General features: G+C 46.6%; 1 pseudogene; it reads left to right on the top strand.

Annotated features, from left to right (window-relative positions):
* Positions 1–14,104, top strand: part of LOC132650889 (neurocalcin-delta-like) — a 97,075-nt pseudogene extending 82,971 nt beyond the window's left edge.
* The last annotated feature ends 7,147 nt before the right edge of the window (positions 14,105–21,251 follow it).

Below are 21,251 nucleotides of genomic sequence, written 5' to 3'. Positions count from 1 at the left end.
CGCAGGAAGCTATTTGTGGGGATATTCTTGTCTTTGTCCTAGCTGGTCTGCACCACTTAGGAAAACATTGATTACTTCAAAGCAGTCACTGTCTGCTGAGTGTCTGTGGTAAGCTGGGCAAACAGCTGTTCGGAAGCAGGGAGGCGGGGCCAGCTATGCTAGGGAGCACCATAAACGGACTAAGGGTCTCATTGTTGAAGGAACACTTGTAGCTTAATAACAATCTCTGAAAGCAACTTCCTAGCTGAATCACCATCCCTTCAAGACTCAGCAATTCAAGCCATTTAATGGGGAATGAGGGGAGGAAAATTTATGATCATTTGCCTACAAATGCTGACAGGGTCAGGGCGTAGACCAGGATGAAAGTGAGTCTTTAATTAGGCTTTGCATAGAGATGGAGGGACGTACGCTGTTCAGAAATCATCCATTTGTTGTACTTAGATCTTTCCCTCGACTTAGTTTTGGAATAGTATTAGTGACAAAAAGGCTAGAATTCATTTCCGGATATTGGTATGAAAGACTAGAATTTACCACACTACCATGAATTCTGTGCTGAAGCCAGCTGAATTAGTCTTTATGGCTGCTACAGCAAGGAGCCCCAAAGCTCATGGCTTACAAGCCCACAAATATATTATCTTATAGTTCTGAAAGTCTGACCTCAGTTTCACTGGACTAAAATTAAAGTGTGCTTATGGTTGTGTCCCCTTCTGGAGCTATTTGGAGAAAAGATTTCTCATCTGCCCCAGTTCTTAGAAGAAGTTTACATTCCCAGGCCTGCTCATTCACCTTCAAATCCAGCTGCACAGATGCTGGCTCCCTGGGACTGCAACCCTGATCGTCTCTTCCGTTCATGCATGCATTTGTGTAGTTATGAATGTTAATCATTGGTTCCTGTGTTTTCCGGGGCCATGTGTGGAATCCAGGTGTACCCTCCCATCTCCAGATCTGTGATTGATTCATCCAGTTTTGAGAAGTCTCTTTGCTATGTAAGGTAAGACATCTCCAGGCTTCAAGCGTCAGGACACAGACATCCACAGGGGGTGGGGGGGGTTCATTACTCAGTCTACCACATATGCTGGAGGACAGTTGTGGCTCTTTTTAAAGAAAACTATTTATTTTCACTATTTTTTGATGTACCATCATCTGGATGAATAAATTAAATTTGGTGAATTTGGTTTAGAGCCTTAAATGAACACTTCTTTTTTACAGTTATGTGTCTGATTTCCTGTAAGTTACAAAATTTAGGATCCTGATTTAGGCTGGTTTTTAGTATTGTACAGAAGCACTTCCTGCAGCTTAAAGCAGGCTGAAACGGGGACCTTTCCCCACCATACTCTGAATTCTCTGCTCTCCATGGGAACAGCTGCCTGTCACTTTATGAGGAAGGAAATTCCTTTCTTCCTCTCATAGTTCCAGCTCCCTGCCCTGCTTGGGGGCAGTCTAAATGCCCACACACCCACCATGGCACAGGCTGAGTCTATGGAAAGGGCCAAGTGATACCTGAAAGACATCACCAGTTCTCCTGTGGCCTAGAACTTCCTGGAGCTGTCAGAGACAGAAGCTGGGATGGGAATACAGCATCCAGTGTAAGAGATGGAGTGACGCTTGCCTCCCGTCTGTTCGCACGTAGTCACTGAGCAAGGCCGATGTGACGGCAGGACTGTCATTGGTTACAGGGACAGGCGTCAGCCTCATAACTCAACGTGAGCAACAAACAAGTGCAGGCAACAGCCACCTTTACCCAAAGTAAAGATGATGGCTAGGCATCTTGAGGAAAGCAGGCCAATGTCCCCTTCTTTTTAAAACTTCAGGTTCCCCTATCCTCCTTTTGCATCTATTATGTGCTCCTTGCAGGTCCCTTAAGAAGAAATTTAACCATGAGTCTACTTTCTTGACTAGTGGAATGCACAAACTATCTAGTTCCTTCTGGATGCTATGTTTTTGTCTATCAAAGTTTTGATCTGTAGACTTATGGTTTTTATCAGATTTGGAATGTTTTTAGTAATTATGCTTTTGGCTCTCTTTCTTCCCTCCTTCAGTCTTTAATTATGGACATACTGTACAGCCTGAAGCCCACACACAATCCACCAGCATTGCAGATGCTAACTGTTCTCCCTTTGATCTTGGGTAACTTAGCCTCATGTCTACATGAGTACTTGTTTTACTAGTAGATCTGATTTGCCATCAATCTCACTCTGTGCATTTTCCACCTCAAACATTGTAGAATTCATTGCTAAAAATTCAAGTTGGGTTCTTTGTAATGTCTTCTCCCATCTCTTTTGGGGAAAGATGGAGCACATTTTTGTATGGGTTTAAATGGCTTTCTGCTAATTATAACATCTGTGGCAGTTCTGGGCCACTGGATGGAGTTACTCCTCCTTCTGTGTGGATGATACTGCTTCCTTAGGAGACTGATAGCTTTGGGTGGGAGGGCACAAGACATTGTGAATTTTACCCGTTGAGAGGTATATTTTGTAAATATAAATTCTGTCCAGCTTTTTAATGTCCTTATGCTTTGTTCGGAGAAGTAGTTAAGTTTCTAGGAAATGGCTCGAACTTTCCAGATCTTGGTTTTAAAATTTGAGCAGGGATCACTGGGAGTAACTATTTCCCAGTAGACAGACCCCACAAATCAGGAGGTTTTCCATGGATGGTGACATTCTTCCTGACCACAGCTGACGGTCAGGCTCTCCTCATCCATCTTCCCATTTGATTCTTTCAACCCTGTTTTTTGCTAGTTCTCATTCTTCTGCACAGGAACTCAGCCAGACACACATGGGGAGCCTCAACAGTGCTCTGGACTCCTGCCTGTGTGGTTTTCTCCTTTACACTGTCTTTGAATGACTAAACACCTTGGTCTGTCCACCCGCCAGTGAGTCTATAAAGCTCCTTCCATAGGGGTGAGTCAGTCACTGTCACAGCATCACAGTGGAGATGTCCAGGGCTTACTTCTTCTGGTTCTAGTTTCTCAGGAATCACTGTCATTGGCTGCCTAATTTACAGATCTTATAAGCTTATACATCAGGTTCGATGTATTTCGTCTTTGTCAAATCAAAATATTCTTCAACCATTTCTTGTGTGTAGATGATCCATTCTGATTACTCACACCTCGATCTCTATTACCTCCTTCCTGTCCTCATACCTACCCTCCCCCCATGTAAGTTGTTTTCCCATTTTCATGGTTTTTTTGCTTTGTGACCCGTTGGCTTTAACCAGTGCCATCTATGGAACATGTTTGGTTTCTGTTGGTGATGGCTTTAACTGGGAGGGTAGTCCAGTCCCTGAGAATCCTGGTTGGAAGTAACCTTCTCTGTTTCCATTTTCACATTCAGTCTGAATGCCTGTCTCTCTGCCCCCTGTGAGTTTCTTGACCTGGACCATGCTTTCCTTTTCTAAATCTGAAAGATATTGTACGGTCCCTGTGCTTATCACAAAGCCAGCATGCATTCATCAACCAAAGCAAATACTAAGCCACAAAACATACACAGATGAATAAACATCCTATGAAGCAATGTAGATTCCACTGGGAAGAGAAAACTCATGGAGAAGCATCATGGGTCTTGGATCATTAGTTCTGCCAAGAAGAAGAGGGAAAAGAACAGAGGATTCCAGGAGAAGGTGTTAGCATCAGACTTGGTCTTGGCTCAGAGAGACTCTCCTTGGGGTGCTGATTTTACCAATGCTTTGTAACAAAAGGATTGGTCAAACCAGTTTGGGAAGTGCTGGATTCAACTTAGTGGGCATCTTCAGTGCAGAGATTCTAAGGGCCTTTTTAACATTTGCGCTGTGGTATTCTTACCCTTCTTTAATACTTGTAAGCTTCATTTTCACAGATCTCTCTTCATTTCTATTTCATTCATTTGTTCACATTTTATAATATATTAATTTTACAAAAAAATTGACTCTGGTCAAGTCAGAGACTTTCTCATTATTCTTCTATTAAAACTTGATTTTATTTAAAGTATAAGAAATATACATTGTTCAATCTCTGTAATCAGAAGTGGAAAGGTAGCCTATCTCTGCACTTGAGCCCCTAAGTACTCTACTTTCTACATGAACTAAAAGTCAGTGTTGTCTGCTATTATATTTGAAAAGCTACAGATAGGTAGAATTGAAGTATTTCAAGATAAATATGAGCTACGGACTCAGTCAAAACTAGCACCCAGTGCATCGAAGGGTGCTGGCACAGAAGCCCCTGGGGTGGTGCTAGGGACCACCAGCACTCAGTAATTTTCCAGTTAATTCTCTCTGTCCTAATACATTTCAGTCAGCATAAACCAGTGTTTCTCACCTTGTTTGGGTGATGGTGGTCTTAGGGCATCTTGAAAGACACATTTCTTAAAAAGAGCTGTAGGGGCACATTGGCACTGGCTCACACCTTAATCCCAGGGCTTGGAGGGAAGAGGCAAGCAGAACTCAGAGTCTGAGGCCAGCCTGATTTACAGAGAGGATTCCAGGACAGCTAGGGCTCCACAGAGAAATACAATTTTGGGAGAGAAGAAAAAACAAAACAATACAAAACAAAAAACTTTAGTGAAAGCACTGTATCGCAGAGTTTGTCCCGCTTATGTGTGTATAGCTTTAATTTCCACACACTTGGTTCTATAGATTATCTAATGTCTATCACCTTTAAATGATAAAAAGGCATCGTGCTGGCCTTTTAAATAGTAAGCTGTTGTGTAGGAAGGAAGAGTCAGTTTATAAATCTGTACTTAAGATCTTCAAAGTTCTCAGGCTTGTATGGGGAAAAATATGCAAAGTGGACAGACCCTATTTTGAACAGGAAAAACTGATAGTTTATTTTTTCCTAAGTAAAAACCTTCATGAAATGTAGTATAAGAATGAGATGTCATTTATGGAGAGGGAGCAAGAGGGGCTGAAGAAATGACTGACTGGTTAAGATCACTGCTCTTCAGAGGGTAGAGATGGAGTCCCAGCCCACATGGCAGCTCACAGCATTCTCTAACTCTACTTCCAATGGATCTGATGCCCTCTTCTGGCCTTCGTGGTCACCAGGCAAACACTCATGCACATAAATAAAAAATGTTTCAAATAATAAAATAAAAGAGGAGATGGGAATGCTGTTCTCTTGTCAGAAATGGTACTCAAATACCTCAGCAGGACATGGTGATGGACATTGATGTAGTTTACCTTTCCAGCTGAATGACATATCATTCCAGCATGTAGACACTGACTGCAGTTTAAAATTATTACCAGAAAAGGTTTTCAGGGTCTCTTATCCTGGTGTAGAAATCTTTCTAAGTAGGATGCTTTTCCTTATCTGCAATCCACAGACAGCACTGCTCAGCTAACCTCCGCTGCCATCAGAGAGCACTGAATGTCTGGTGCTTTATAGGAAGAGTCTAAATTCTCTGGTGAAAAGAGTCGCTTTGGTGTCTTTCAGAGAAAACGCCTTGATTCTTAAAATTGTGCCTGGCCTTGGTCGATCCACAGCCCTGTCAATCCAGATGTGACTGTTTCTAAGAGTTTGTTCTTTCAGGATGGAAGGAATGGAGGGAGGGAGGAAGGAGGGAAAGTAAGGAGGAGTGAGGAAAGACCACAAAGAGGAAGGCCACAGTGAGCCTAACAGGGAACAACCTTACTGGGCTTCTGAGTGTCCCAAAGGTCCACATATACCCAGGGACAGCGTCCTTCTAACAGGACTTAAAAATAGGCTACCTCTGCCAGGTCTTCACTGACATTGCTAAAACTAACATGCGGAAGCAGCTTGGTTTCTCTATGGCTTAATCCCATTAAGTTTGGGGGAAATGGTGATAATAAAAGACATGGTTTGCCTCAGAGCACTGGTTGGGACTGTGTCTTTTCTCTTGAGGCTCTAGAGCCCTAGACTGAAGCTCAACAGTAGTCAGTTTTGGTTGTTCCTGCTCTGGGGAACAGAAGGAAGCCATCATCCCTCCAAGCTAAGCTTGTGAGACTGACACCACTGGGGCCTGAAGCCCCACCTGCCCTATCTTCTCTGTCCTGGGGCCTGAAGTCCCCCCACACCACTGTCTGTGCACTGCCCTGGGGCCTGAAGCCACCCCTGTCTGCTCTGCCCTGGGGCCAACCACATTACAAACTTGGTTTGGGGATCACTGCATTCATCCTATTGGCTAATTGATGCACAAAGAACAAATCTAATCTAATTGCCATAACAAAGCCATTATGCTTGGCCAAAGACCAGCCTCTTAAAGGAAACCTAACCATCCAGACATCCAGGTGCCCAGTTTGCAACTGCTACTAATGCATCGTCTTGTGGAGGATTCAGTGACTGTTCTTTGTGGGCTGGTGATGTGGCGAGGGAGCTGTTTGTAGAGCCCTCATTTCTCTGAGCCAGTTCTATTCCTTTGTAACAGTTCAGGACCCTGTCGGCTGTTCTCAGCTGTTCTCACAAGCCTCCATCTGTGTCATCACCTGTGCTGTGGTTTAGAACCACAGGCCAACCTGTTGGCTGTAGAGGTAGTCTCCTCTTACGCCCTGTGTTTGTGTCAGCTTTCACGCCTCCACTCTAGCAGAAGTGTTAAAGGACTGACCTCCATACTGCTACTGCTCGTTGTCATCAAAGTCCCAAGAAGGAGGATTCCATTTAGCCCTAGCCTTCCAGGCCCAGGGTTCTTAAAGGGTCAGTGGGTTTCTAAGGGAGCACTAGGGACTGAGAAGAACGGAAGTGAAGGCTTTCATGACAACTACTAAGGCGTTGCCGGTGTGCCTAAGCCCATCTAAACGGTGGTCTCTGGAAAGTGGGATACTTTTCTCAGTGTGGTAGCATCCAAGCTCTTTCTAAAGGGCAGATGAGATGTGAGAGGACAAACCCCGCCAACTGCTTTTCTTTGGAAGGTCTGTGCTCTTTTCATGTCTTGCTTCATAGTCAGCCTTCAGGGCGGCCTGCCCTAGCCTCCTTTCAGACTGAGTCCCACACCTCTTGTCATCATGCCACACAGTCCCTTTGCCCATCCCACAGTGGGCATCTCATCCTTCTGCCTGCTTCCTGGTAAACCCCTCAGGACAAAGGCAGGGCTGGGCGCAGTATCCTGGTGTGTCAGACTCAAGACAGAAAATGACAGGTGAATGAGTGGGTTGGGAAAATGAATGGTAACTGAGACCTGTGGAGGGGATAGTCAGGAGCAGAGGCTTACAGGGTTGGGGTGTTGGTGGATATGCTCCTAAATCCGCAGGTCTGCATAGTTGTCTGCAGTGATAGATATGTATCCACAAACATTTGCGCCAAAGGGGGAAGCTGCAGCTGTTGGCAGACTCCGAGAGTGTAGGGAGCTTACAAGAATTAGATTTTATGTATAAATACACATTTACAGAGGGAGAGAGACATGGGAAACAAAGGGTGGGAAACAAAAACTGTGAGACAAAGAGGGAACCTTATATAGAGAAGCAGAGTAAAGGAGAAGAGAGGAAGAATATGAGAGCTGGGCTGGAGAGATGGCTCAGTGGCAAAGATTCTCTCTGCTCTTCCAAAGGTTCTGAGTTCAGTTCTCAGCACCCACATGGCAGCTTTCACCTGTCTGAACCCTCTTCTGGTGTACTCATATACATAAAATACACAAATAAATAAATCTTAAAAATGTATATATGAAAGAAGACAAGTGAGGTGGGGCTCTCACTCTGGAACAAATTCTTTACACTGGTGCTATACAAGACCTTGCAGTAGCCACTGCCAGTAGCCTGATGAGTAGCCAGGCATGATCGCCCGTCACAAAAGGAGGGTGTCCTGGCCAACTATAATTGAGGGTAAGTGGAATGAAATGCTCCCAGAGACGTTGCAATAGAGCCATTTGTTTGTGCAGAGGAAGGGAGAGTGCACGCTGAAGAGGAAGGAAGGGAAGGCATAGGTGGCTTCCTGTGGTAGGGTCCCGTTTTCTTTTATCCTTAGTACATGGGCCAGGCTTGGGGGTGAGCAGGTGAACACTCAGATAAGAAATGAGTGCGAGTGAAGCCACTCATCTAGGAAAACAGGAGAGCACCTGACTGCAAGACAGTCACAAACACAAACCAGGAAGGAGCCCCCAAGAGGCAAAAAGACTCAGGAGAGAAACAACTGGGTCCAAAAGAGATTGGGGAAAGACAATCACAGTATGCTGAAGTCTTGAGGCAAAAAATAAATGCCTCTGTTGTCTGTAAATATTCCTCAGCTGACACCTCTACGCATGCTGACGGAGCAGTGCTTGCCCTGGACAGAGGCTGTGCTGGGGTGAACCGGTGGGGTCCAGACACTGCACTGCTGTTGCTGTTCTGAGATCCCTGAGATTATGAACTCACAGAACACAAAGAAGCTCAAAGTGTGTGTGTGTGTGTGTGTGTGTGTGTGTGTGTGTGTGTGTGTGTCGCCTGGTCCCATCTTGCCTTGTTCTGGAGTTAGCAGGAAAGCTTTCCCACTTTTAAAAAGAGCACTACCTCTATGGCCAACAGGTTGGCCTGTGGTTCTAAACCCATAGCACAGGTGGAGACACAGATGGAGGCTTGCGAGAACAGCCGAGAACAGCCGACAGGGTCTGGGACAAGAACTAATTACAGCCCTATTCTTGCCTGCAGGAACTCTTTAGCAAGCACTTTTCAGGAAAGCTGGATGTGGCTGAGTTTATCCAGTGTTGGCCATCACTCTAAACTGGGCCACGGTGCTGGCCTTGACTGTCTTCCTAGAGTGACTGACCATGGGGTGTCCCTGGAGTTCAGCAAGGGACGTGGAAGTCTGCCGCAGGGGTCTCTGAGGGATGGTATCTGCCCAAGGGGACCTCTACTGGGTGAATCCACCTTCATTCTTATTTTGTTGGCTGGGATTAGAACATGTCTACAATATTTTAGGTATTTCTGATAGGATTGATCCTAAACAAGAATGTAAAGCAGGGAAATTTAACCCTTACTATCACCTTCGCCTGGCATTTCCTCTTCTCTTTAGTTGTCTTTATTTCCCTGTTTTTCCCAGTTACACTGATGTACCTAGAACTCCAGAAAGTTCCAGAACTTTCTGACAAAATCTATTTTTTTAAACGTTTTCACCATGCTGAAGTGCCCAAAGTAAAATTGATTAACAATGTCATGATCTAAACAATGACTTCATCTTGCTCTTCCTAAATACAAAGTACCTTTGATGAGTGAGGCCCTCGAACCTTTCCTGTGCATCTTCACTTCCACTTACTCAGTCCTTCAGTCAAATCTCTTTTTCTTCTATCATATTTCACAGAAGTCTATCTCAGCCTGAGATTGCAAAGTTATTATAATCCAAAACTCTAACAGCACCTGCCTTCCCTCTCAGAGCTACTCATTCAGAGAATGAGTGAGCCCATAGCCACGCACTGTGGAGAAAACAGTGCTGCACAGGTTGAGAGGACTGATAGGGTCTGCCAGGGGGAAGATAATGACATACACATGACCACCCTCACCCCAGTTCCTGTAATAATGACTCTGAGACACAACTGCTGAGAGCTCCTTTACACGTATAACACATCAGAGGCAGCAGGATGGGCTTTTCTGCCAGTTGGCACTACCGAGGGTGTCGTTGGTGGAGAGCAAGTTTGAGGGCCTGGCTTCTACCACAGACTTCACATTCTGTCCTGTAAAAGGCTCAGGGACAGACGGCGCTCCAGCAGAGCAAAGGGCCCTTCCCCTTACTCCAGCATCTGACTCTTGATAGAGCTACTGTTGGCTTGAACTGTTTCCATATCACAACCCGGCTGCTTCTTTCCCTAGGCTATCTACAAAATGGTTTCCTCTGTCATGAAAATGCCTGAAGATGAATCAACCCCAGAAAAAAGGACAGAGAAGATCTTCTGCCAGATGGACACCAATAGAGATGGTAAGAGGCTAAAGGACTTTGCTTGGGTCAAGCTTCTGGTGGAGTCCGGGCAGGGTGGCTTTATAAAAGGACCAAATGTCAACCACAGGGACCTTATGCACAGTGATATGTGACAACCACCTATGCTGGGTGGGGAGGAATAGAAGTGGGTAGACCCTGGAGCTGGTCCCAGTCTAGAGCAAAGGCCTTATTTTCTAGGCCCTTCTAGCTTTCTCCTAAGTTAGCCTTCCCCAGAATAGAATGGGTCCTGTGGAGCAGAAATAAAAGGACCCAAGAAGCCACTGAGGTAGGATGGGCCTTTTCGAGAAGTCTGGATCCTTGTGGCCAATAGGCCAGAGTATGGGGATGTGCCTGCTGTTTCTTAAAGACCCCAACAGCTTTTATCCCAACCTGCCTGAATGATCTTATGAGCAGACTCTACGATGCTGCGTCCAAGTGAAAGCTCAGGTAGTGGGAAGCAGGTTGGAGTGGTCTGCTGGTTCCACTGGGTGAGGGTGCTGCCTGGATGCAGCCAGCAGGTGCACAAACCAAAGAGCGCTTGGTGACACAGGAGGACCACAAGTCTGAAGCTATCTGCAAAATCAAATAAATAGATATGGTTTCTGCATGTTGGGCTACCAAGTAAGCTACAGGATCCCCAGGCAATTGAAAAATAATGACTTCTTTATAGCATCTCTATCTGTGCAATATTTGGGGCATACGTATGCTAAGTAATTGATCGTTATTCAACTGAAATTTAAAGTTATTTTAGAATCATTATTTTTATTGCCAAATCTTGAAATGCTATTCAGAAATAGTTCCTGAGTTTACAGTGCTAAGTCAAGGCCTACCATTGATGACCCAATGCTGCCAAAAGCTTCACAGCTCTTTAAACAAACATGTATTTCTTTATTGTTTACATGCATGTATGTTTGTACCTGCACACATGTGTGAGTTTATATGCATCACACGCATGCAGAAATCTGCAGAGAGCATAAGAGGATATACAGTTCCCTGGAACTGGAGCTGCAGGTGGTTGTGATCTACTCAACATGAATGCTGGAAATCAAACTGGTCCTCTGCTCTTGACTGCAGAGCCATCTCTCCAGCCAACTCATTTTTAAAACATAAAACTCATTTTAATATTACAGTGTAGAATTTTGCAAGTATTATTACATGACATGTATGAGTGTGCCATGGTGCACACATGCAGAAGACATGTTTATGAAGTTCGTTTTCCCCCACTTTCCTTTACATAGTTTCCAGGAATCAAATTCAGGTCATCAGGTTTATGCATCACATACTTCTATTCACTGAGACAGCTCACTGGCCCCAGACCCTCACACCTGATGTTTAATAATTCTAGTGAGCTGTGTTCAAATAGACCAGGTCCTTCGTGGTGTGTATGATAGCATGTTCTGCATAGAATAAGCCTCCTTTTCCCCCCATACATGGGGCGCCAGCTCCCTGAGAATCTTGGTTTGGTGGCACAGCCAGCTTGTTCACTGCTAGAAGTTGCCTCCATGAAGCTGCCTGACATCCTCTGAGAGCTGTTTTCCCTCATGTGCCCTGATTCACAGCACATAGTTTGTTTCACAAGTTTAAACAAACATGGGATTGTTTTTATGATATTGAACCACAGGTTTTGGTCATCTGGGGAACATGATGGCTTTAAGACCCAGCCTCTTCCTTAGAGGAGGACTAAATGATGGGGGGAAAGACACTTCTGGATATCTGGCTCAAGGCAATGGCATAGCCTCTCCACTGGGACTGTTTCTATGGGATCAAAGAGCTCTGCCTGGGCCCTTGCCCAATGCACAGCCGAGTACTACTGCCCTGGGCTTTGAGAAGGAAAGATTTGTTTAAACAAGGAAAGCTATGGGGATGGAGGCAGTGAGGGCAGGAGGGCACGGACTGCTGAGCACCCGAAAAACACACTGCTTCAGCTCAGGGCTTGGCTTCAGTGCTTCGGGCATGAGCCTCCTGTCCCTCCTCACTTGGAGCAGAGCCGGCGTGGTGTGAAGCCTGCTGCCACCAGAGTCTCCTTAGATAAGGGTCTTTGCATCCCACTGCTGGCCTCTGCCATGGAAAGTCTGCACCTACAAGCAAGTCAATCTGGGAGTCTGTGCAAGAGGCAGAGTTCATATGGGGTACCAAATGCTCTACAGCTTGTGGTGCCCGATGCCTGTGCTTGTGCCTGCAGCTTTAAAGTGTTTAGAAGATGCTGCTTCCAATCCCATCCCCTCATTCTCATCCTGCAGGGGCTGAGCAGGTAGCATGGAAGAGCAGCTAAGGAGGTACTGAAGTGCACAGGCCTGGAGGAGCCTGGCAGCCTCGTATCTGTCTTTGGAAAAACAGATGGGGCTAAGTCTGCAGGGAAGGTGAGAGGGCAAAGTTAGGTAGTTAGGTAACAGCTCCCAACAGTTCTATTTCCAACTATCAGTCAATGAGTCACTTCAATCAAATGGTCACCATGGAAGTGCCAGGAATGAGGAAAGCCACCCCCACCCCCATTTCTCCAAAGTGATAGTGACAGAGACCTTTACTGGCAGAGAGTTGAGGAGGAAGGATACTGAAGATCCAGGAAATTGAGGAGCCTGAGGTAAAAAAAGGAAGCTTGGGCTACACAGTAGAGTCCATATCAAAAAAGAAGAAAGAAAGCCGTCTGGTGAGAGATCCAGGTTTTTGGCTTCCTTCTCAAGCCGCCTGGGTTGACAGAAGTGTATCACCTTCTGTCTAGAACACACTCCTTTATCCTCCCGACTTTGGATGACGGTGGTGCTATCCTCAAAAGTTGTTAAAAAGAACCTACACTCCTGCTCTGCCCACTGGGAGCGGGGTGGGGGGAGGAGTCTTCTGCAAACCAGAATACAGCAGTACACAGGGGCTGAAGGGCCTGAGCCTGGCACACGCAAATGAGCTAGGGCTACTCAGTCCTCAGAAGCTGAGCATGAGCACAGGGGCTCGAGGAGTGGGGTGAGGCCCCGGTATAGGTAGAGGCAGAAGAGCCACTAGGGCAAAGATTCAGGTCAGGGTAAGCCAGTACCCTCCCAGGCCCTGGGTCCTGTCCTGGAGGTCTTGTTAAATGGCCCTGTGCACTGAGTGAGGTGGGGGAATGCCATGGTAAACAGAGAATTGGGGTCTCTGCCTCATGGTCTCCTGGCTTCTGGTGGGTGAAGCTGTGGGCTTCTGCTGTGCCCCGTGTGCAGTGCAAAGGACCACAGGCCGTCACTCACTGGTCCTCTTGCCTTCTAGGAAAACTCTCCCTGGAAGAATTCATCCGAGGGGCCAAAAGAGATCCATCCATAGTGCGTCTCCTGCAGTGTGACCCCAGCAGCGCCGGCCAGTTCTGAGCCCCGCACCCTAAGGACGCTACAGCTGCCTGGGTCTCTCCCAGTTGGCTTTTAAACTTATTTTATTTGTATTTTTTTGCCAAACAATATTGATGGTGAAGCTGTCCCCTCTTCAGTCAGACGCGCTCTGCTGTGACACCCTTGCCCCTTGCTTCTTTCGTCGTGGACGTGAATGCCCAGAGCGCTTGTGGAGAGCATGAACAGACTTCGTGGTGTTCCCTGTTGGATGACTTTTTAATCATCATTACTTTTTCCCCTTTGATTCTAATGTATCTGTCTTAAAACCCAAGACTGGTGGGGCCAGAGAAAAGAATTCCATTCTGCCCCTGAGATCCTTCAGCAAGCTTTGAGGGGCTTTGTTTGAAAGACAAAACTCCTAATCTGGGTGTGTTGTCACGCATGCCCTCAGGGCTATGGCAGGCACCCGGAGGCTAGGTTTTCTAAGAGCAGGTTACCCCCTGGGGTAAAGCTATTAAAGCCAGCTGGGACATTCCCCTCCACCCCAGCAGGCTGTAGTTTCCAAGCTGTGAACATTACAAGGTAAATTAACAGAGATGGGGAAAGATGACTCAGCGGTTCTCCCACCCCACAGGTTTACAGAGGTGAGCTAATATGAAGTCCTTTGAAAAATCAAACACAGATGGTAACATTCTAAAACCAGACCCATCTTGCTACCTACTTGTGATTTATAAAAAGACTGCTGTATATAAAATATTGGGTATTGCAGACCAAATTAAGTGTTTTGCCTTGTAAATGCATGTTTAGTGAGCGCTAATGCAATCTTACTACAGAAGACTTGTTTTAGCAGTTTATTGTGAAGCCAACTACAACGAATGTCAGTGTCTTGTTTTAAAGTCCTGTCTTTGCACAAATGTATCAGTCAACAAGTGTATTTTATATACTCCATAAAATTACAAAAGAATGATGACAAGGGCCTGCAAAACCTGCACTCCCGGTGCAGGGTCCGTACCGCTCCCTCCCCCAAAGTGACTCACAGACCGCGGTTCCATGCAAAAGCAAGAGGCAGTTTATTCCAATCGCGATGGGGGTCGTCCCTTCAAAGCAGGAGATGACCCCGAGCATACAAAGCACAGAGTTTTTATTTCAGGCCTTTCCATTGATTAGTTAGCAGAAAAGATAGCAGTTATGTGGTTGGCAGCTGTAGCGGGGAACTCATAGCTTCAAGGACAGTCCTCCCCTAAATTGCCTGACTTGCTCTTTCTTTTTAGCTGGCCCTTATTCAAGATCCAGTTGTTTTTCTTTCTAATTTGGGATGGTCCCATTTCTCAGGCCCAGCTTTGATTTCGAATGGTTTTACAGAGTCAAGGTGGCCAGAGGAAGGCAGTTTCCAAGCGTCTTGTCCACCAGCAGCTCTGAGAAGGGGCCAAGGTCCAGCAGCGCACTGGCAGGTGCAGGTGTGCTGTCTTTCTAAGCAGATGAATGTTCCATAGACTCGGAAAAGCAGATTGGTCCTAACAGTGTAACCTACATCCTCAGTGGGTGAGCCACGCCTAGAATCTTCTTTTTCTGCCCCCGGGTATCTTTCATGTAGTGAGGTGTGGGCCAGCCAGGCAGTTCACCTGTAGGTGCTGGCTAGGGAGCCTGCAGTGTCTGAGGCTACCGTGGGTCCCAACAGCACTCCCTTTCACTGTGTTATTTGAATCTAGCAAAGGTGAGTTGTTGCTTGGGCTGGTCACCTCATATACACTACTTTGAAATAAGGGTTGGAAGCAAAAGCTTCTGGCTACAGGCAACCAAAGCCTCACACACAAGTGGCATCAACAAGGCCCAGACACTCAAGGATGTTGGTGGCAGAGTCTGCCTAAGAGGAGTCAGGAAGGTCTCTGCTGCCTGTAGCCACTTCCTGTAGAACAAAGCCGCAAAAAGTTAAACATAGCTATAAGAAATGATGCCCAGGCAATTCTTGCTGGCTGAAGGTCCCCCCGCCATGGCGATACTCTTAACTGGCAGAAGTTCAAACTTTAATGGTGTCTCCATAGGTTGAAATTTTGTGACCTAGATTTTGTAATCTTAATTTTTCCTAGTGTCATTTCCTTACCTTTTGTAGCAAGGCTTGCCAAATGATAAAGTCTGTTTTTGGAAAGCAAAATTAACCCAAGTTGGGATGGAAACCAGAGGTGGCCTCCAGCTCTTCAGAATTCAAGAGCCAGATGCACAGGTTATGAACCCTGTGGTCCCCAGAAGGCCTGGAGAGCTCCAGACCAGCTAGACACACAGACATAACAGACCTATCTGTATGTTTCCTCCTCTTCTCCACCTCTCCCAGGAAGGCATTGGGTGTCATTTTATGCATGCATGTTTGACCAACGAACATCACAGCATCAGGAGGGCCGAGTGTCTGAAGACATCTGTCACTCCTGTGGCCAGGCAGTGTTTGTGCTGTGTTCAGGGGCCTCTGGTGGAGGTAGAGCCTGTTTTGTTCCAAGTAAAGGAAGTCTGTGCTGTCCACAGGACTGGAGGACATTTCAGAGTGCTTGACTGTTCATACCTCGCTCAGGATGGAGAAGGGGCGGTGTGGTACTCCCCAGGGGGACTTTCTGGAAATGGATTTAATTACATATATATGTCATATTATGTGAAGTGGTCCCATTCTCAGTTGATTGTATAGCTCTTGCCTGGCATTAAAGCATGTTTATTATTTAATATCATTGTCTGGAGCATGAGATTTTTTTCTTACTAAGCTGCCTCAGCTGACAGTGTGTGTCAGTGTGTCAGTGTGTGTGACAGTGTGGAAGCTTGTGTCTTCCAGGTTTGAGGGTGGAAGAGTTTGAAAGCAGTTCTGGTCCATGTGTGGCTTCCTTACTTCCTTCTCAGCTTGGCCTTCACTCCCTCCCACTTTGTGCCTCTCCAAACATGAAGCACCAAAGCAAAACTCAGAAAAACTCCTCAGTAGGATCAGGGAAGCACTCAGGAAGCAAAGCAGGCAGATCTGTAAGTTCAAGGCCAGGCTGGTCTATGTAGTGAGTTCTAGAACACCCAAGGGTACACAAAGAAATCCTGTCTCAAAAACCAACCAAACTAAAAATACAACAGCAATATAATCCTTTCCCTTCCCACTCTGTTGGAGATTTAGTGGGAGAGATAACTAAATGTTCCCCCAAAGCCATCACATCAAGCTTTTCTCGTCTTGTTCCTATCACTGGCCTTGACTACAGCCCCAAAGGCTAATGCTGTATGAACAAGAGCTACTAACTTGCTCCCTAGATTAGGAGGTACAATAGGCTCCTCACAGGCCAGCTAGACCTTTGGGGTACAGATGTGGAGGAGACTCTTTTCCTCCTCCACAGTTAGTCTCTGTGTGTAAGCAATATCTGAAACACAACACGTGATGATGAGGTGATGATGGGAATGTGGCCAGAGCCCTGAGGAGCCTGTATACCTACAACTCAACCATTTCCCCACTTTTGTAGCATCAATATGCCTGTTGCCTAAGACTTTCTGTACTGAGTGTTAACGTGTGGTGCATAGTTCCAGACCTTCCTTGGGTGCAGAGATAGTGACCATCAGGAGCTAACTAGGGGACAGCTTGGAGCACCCAGGCCATAGGAAGGCATTAGCGCTATGAATTTCCAGGGAATATTTGATATTTTAGTATTTCTCTGTGACAAACAGTAAAAACACTCTAAGGTACAATGCAGCTGGACTTGCCAACCCCACTTAGTTAAATATTCCCTCCTATGCCCAAGATTGGGCCCATGGACATTCTAACATGGGTGGGGTTTGGGGTAGGGGGTAGGGACAGGGAAGAGACTCCACCCCTCCCTGAGGAGGAAGGGGAGACATTTTCCTTAGCAGTGTAACTTGGTGTAACAGTGATACTAAGTTGCCCATGCCCATGCTCTAAATAACTTTCTCCCCATGCTCACATAAGCAACTCTAAACTCATTGAGTCTACACACACACACACACACACACACACGGTGCACATGGAAACGTGGGAGACATGTGAACGAGCCTGGTTAGGAAAACTGAAGGGATCAGCAAGAGTGGAAGGGGAACAAACCAGAGTAATGAGGTATGAAAATGACCAAATCAGACATGTGTGTAAATATCTAAATTAGTATATGCTAATAAAAATCCTCACCAGTACACACCACCCCCAGGAAGACAGGCAAATGGCCAGTCAGACCTCTCGCTGAACCTCAATAGCAACATCTCATCATTTGGCTGGACTCATACCGAGTGTTTGATGGGGCTGCCAGTCAGCATAAGTGTGGCAGGCTTGGAAGTGTATGTGTGAGCTAGAGAGGCCTTGTTAGCAAAGGAGATGGCCGGAGGGGAATACCTAACTCAGGATCAAATACCACTATAAACACTTCATGGCGAATGGGAAATGTTCTTTCCCAAGTACCACGTGATGGATACTGATGCCCAATGAACATGGGTGGTGCTCACCCTTGGTGTCTTTTCACATTTCTCTTCTCTGCCTCTGGCTCATCAGAGGCCCCCACCATCTTTCCTCAAATTCTTGACTTCCCAGTATTAACCATGGACCCATTTAGAGTTGCTTAGGAGTACAGAGCTGAAGAACCCTTTGGAATAGATGGAATATGTCACCAAAAATCTCCCCCAGTTTGGGGAGCTTGGGGAGGGGGGAGGAGGGGATAAACACAGTTCACTGATGTCCACAGGGAAAGGAAGATGTGATAACACTCACATCCCCCCAAACGACCCATTCAGGCAGATATGAAGAACAATCAGACCCAAAGATGAGGAAGGACATGGGTAGCAATAAAAAAAAGACCATGGCCCATTTCTAATTACATGATCTTTCCAGAACTTTCCGTAATAAACACTCTCCATCCACCCCAGGCCTGTTTTTCCCTAGCACTGATCTGAGAACAAAGGGCAGGGATCCCATTGGGGGTGAGGCCAGGGAAGGCTTTTTTGAGGCAAGATTTTAGTACTGTGCCTTAAAGAAGGGTGCTGTAGAAAAATGCTAGCATTCTGCCTCTTGGAATGGCTGCTCCTGGAGATCATTGACGATACCAGCTGGAGCAGTGTGAATGCTGCATAATAAGGTGGCTAGCACAGGAGCCCCAGTATGGGTTTTCAAGGGTCAGAGCGTGTGGAGATGGAACTGAAACAGGAGCCGTGCGGTTTCAACCTCTCTGTAGCGGTTGGCACAGATCTAATGAAGCAGAAATAACCACAAAGTGCCAGAGAGAAGGGAGTGGAAAGAACCCACCTGAGAGGCCAGTCAAGGGCAGCTGTGCTGGCAGCCACCCTGGAGGCCTCTTGTTGCCCTTTGGCCCTCTTCTTTTGCAAGCCTGGCATAAGGAGGAGGGAGAGCACTGGTAGGCAAGTCTCCACTGTATGAAGGACTGAAGGGGCAGGGACAGCCAAGACCCCAGGCTGGTGACTCTTCCCCACACCAGCAGCCACTGCCCAGAAAGCAGCAGACACAGCTGTTTGACTCATATTGTGAATATTTATTTTTTTTTCTTCTTAAAAATGTACAAAAAAATAAAATAACATATTTATAGTTTATAGATTCCCCTCTCCCATTTACAAAACTATTAAGTTACATTTACTTTTTTTTATGTGGGAGTAGATTGTATACAAATCAGTCTCCCCTTGTTTGTCTTTCAGAAAGGGCGATTCTTAGAATTTGGCATAAACCCTCTTTTCCTGTTGCATGAAAAATAAATGTTTTAACTCATTTCATGCTTCCCAGGTTTCTGCTTTGGGACATGCCTTAGTCTTTTAGGAACTGATTTCAAGATGGCAGCCCATTGTGTATTTTTGTTGTTGTTGGTTCCAATTTCTAAACACTGAGGAAGTTTCAGTGGGGCGTAGAATGAAAACACCTGCTTCATGTATTCCCCAACCTTTTATGGATTACAAAAAAAAAAAGTTTGGGTGCGGTTAATTCGGGAACAAAGGAAAGACAGCTTTTCTATCTTGCTATTTTTGTTCAGGAAATGATGCTCAGCAAAGCTCTGCTAATACAGCGAGGGACGGATGCAGAGAAGTCCACCAACAGACACTCCTGGACCTGCCGCTGTACCCCTATTTGTGGTCCTGGCTTCATGTCCCTTGTTCTGGCTACCACAAGGACTGTAGTGACTCAGGACAAAGGCAAAGCTATCTCCAGCTGGTCCTCTGCCTTGGGAGAGATGGGCAGTTTGCCAGAAACCGGAGAGAAGAGCTGGGAGCCTGTCAGATCACTACAGATCTGTCTCCCTGGAATCCTGAGCCACCCTAAGGTCTGCCATTCATGTTTGGAGCTAACCCCAAGTGCTGTAGCATGGGAAGCGCATAGAGCATATATTTCCAACACTGAGTTTGTCTGCCTTAGATCAGAGCCCTGCTAGTACCCTAGAGGGTCCCCAAGCTGCTGGTTCAGCAAGTGATGTGGGGTGGAGCAGAGGACTAAGCAGAGCTGAGCCCAGGATACAAACCTTTGGCAACACAGAGGGATTCGGAGCCCAGTGGGCTCTCAGAAAGGTGCCCCTGCTATTCTTTGGATCCTCTTGGTCATAGCACCTACTCTCCAGCCCATTCCTCTGCAGCTTTGGGTAGCTAGGCTAGAGTCAGCCTCGGCTGCCCAGGCTCTCAGGGGAAGGTGGGGCAAGAAGGCAGGAGCTGGAGAACAGAGCCTCCAGGTAAGACATCAAAGTGCTTCATAGACAAATTTGGACCTTTCCATGGAAGCTGCCCCATTATCCAGGCTTTGGGGTGGGATGTGCCTGACTATCCCAACTAGTGCTCAGCCCACAGTGTAACAAAAAAATCCCCAAGCTACCAACCTGTCCTCTCAAAGAGAACTGAGGCCCACCATGGGGCATGCTGTTCAGGAAAGCCGTTTTCTCTTGCCCTCCCAAGGGCCAGGAGAGGAGGAAACAGCCTTAGCTCTCCAGTGTGCCTCTCAAAGCCAGTCTCAGAAGTGCCAGAAATCCCACGCTTTCCACAGCCAGGGTGGACAGCCTCACCTCTTCCCATCTTCAGAAGCCAGAGGAAGCAATGTCTGCTGGTCACAGCCCAGCCGAGCTGCTGGCTCGCTTCGAAAAGCTGCAGCTGGGTTTGCAAAGGGGCCACTTGAGATGAAGGACATGCTTGTAAACTATGAGGCACTACTGTGTCCATCCCCATGTAAGCCAAGCAGTTCTGCAGCAGGCCCCAGGGATAGGACCCCAGTGCAAACCCTTGCGGAAACTTTGCATAAGCTTCAAGGTGTCTCACTCCAGTGCTAAAGAAGGCGCTGACAGCATGATCTTTCCTGAACAGCTCAAAGGACACTCTTAGACAACAGATCACCATGAGACAAAATGTGATGGCCTCAAGGGAGAGTCATGTCTGAGGGGAGAGGGCTCCATTTGGGGAAACAAGTCCTCAGCATGGCTCAGTGGAGAGTCCATCTTGGCATTCACCAGTCACATGATACCTTAAAGGCCTCTTTCCTGGCCTCCTCTCAGATAGAGCAGAATGCTCTGAGTCTCCAGGTATGTCCCCTCCAGGGCAACGGCAGTAAACATGCCCACACACCACAGGTAAAATATATTATTGCAATATTATGTACAAATTATGTACATGGCTGTCAATCATACTTTGTGCTCCTTATTACTGACATGGTAGCGGAATGTCTTCCTGAACAAGGCCCAGTGGCTATTTGCTGAGATCCCCTGGAGGTATTTAAGCAAAATGACCTTCCTCAGAGCAACCTGAAGGTTCCAGGCCAGAAAATGGGTGTCCTCTTTACCCCACCCATGACGACTGTGCCAAGAAGCAGCTCATCTTGTCCATCCACTCAAGAAATGTGGAGAGGTAAGAAAAAAAGGCATCGCAGTTCCCCAGGCACTTCGAGATGAATGGACTAGCTGTGTTTCCCTTGAAGGGGGAACTCTGGAGGTCTCAGGTGGAGCTATCAGTAACTTGTAGAGTCCTGGAGGGCCTGGACTCCAGGCTCTTGGGGAAAAAATGGACAATAAATAAGGGCCTGACAGGCTTAAAGAACTTAGCCGAGGGATACAGGCTTCAGCTCCAAGCAAGTAGAAGAGTTGACTGTTGGTCTATTGGTGGGCCTTGGGCCCTGCCCCCTTCCAAGCAGTCTTGTAACAGTCACTTGAGATGGGTGAGATGGGTCTCCAGGT

Source organism: Meriones unguiculatus (genome assembly GCF_030254825.1).
Source record: "Meriones unguiculatus strain TT.TT164.6M chromosome 13 unlocalized genomic scaffold, Bangor_MerUng_6.1 Chr13_unordered_Scaffold_34, whole genome shotgun sequence".
In the NCBI taxonomy this organism is placed as follows: Eukaryota; Metazoa; Chordata; class Mammalia; order Rodentia; family Muridae; genus Meriones; species Meriones unguiculatus.
This window is presented reverse-complemented; position numbering and strand designations above follow the sequence as displayed.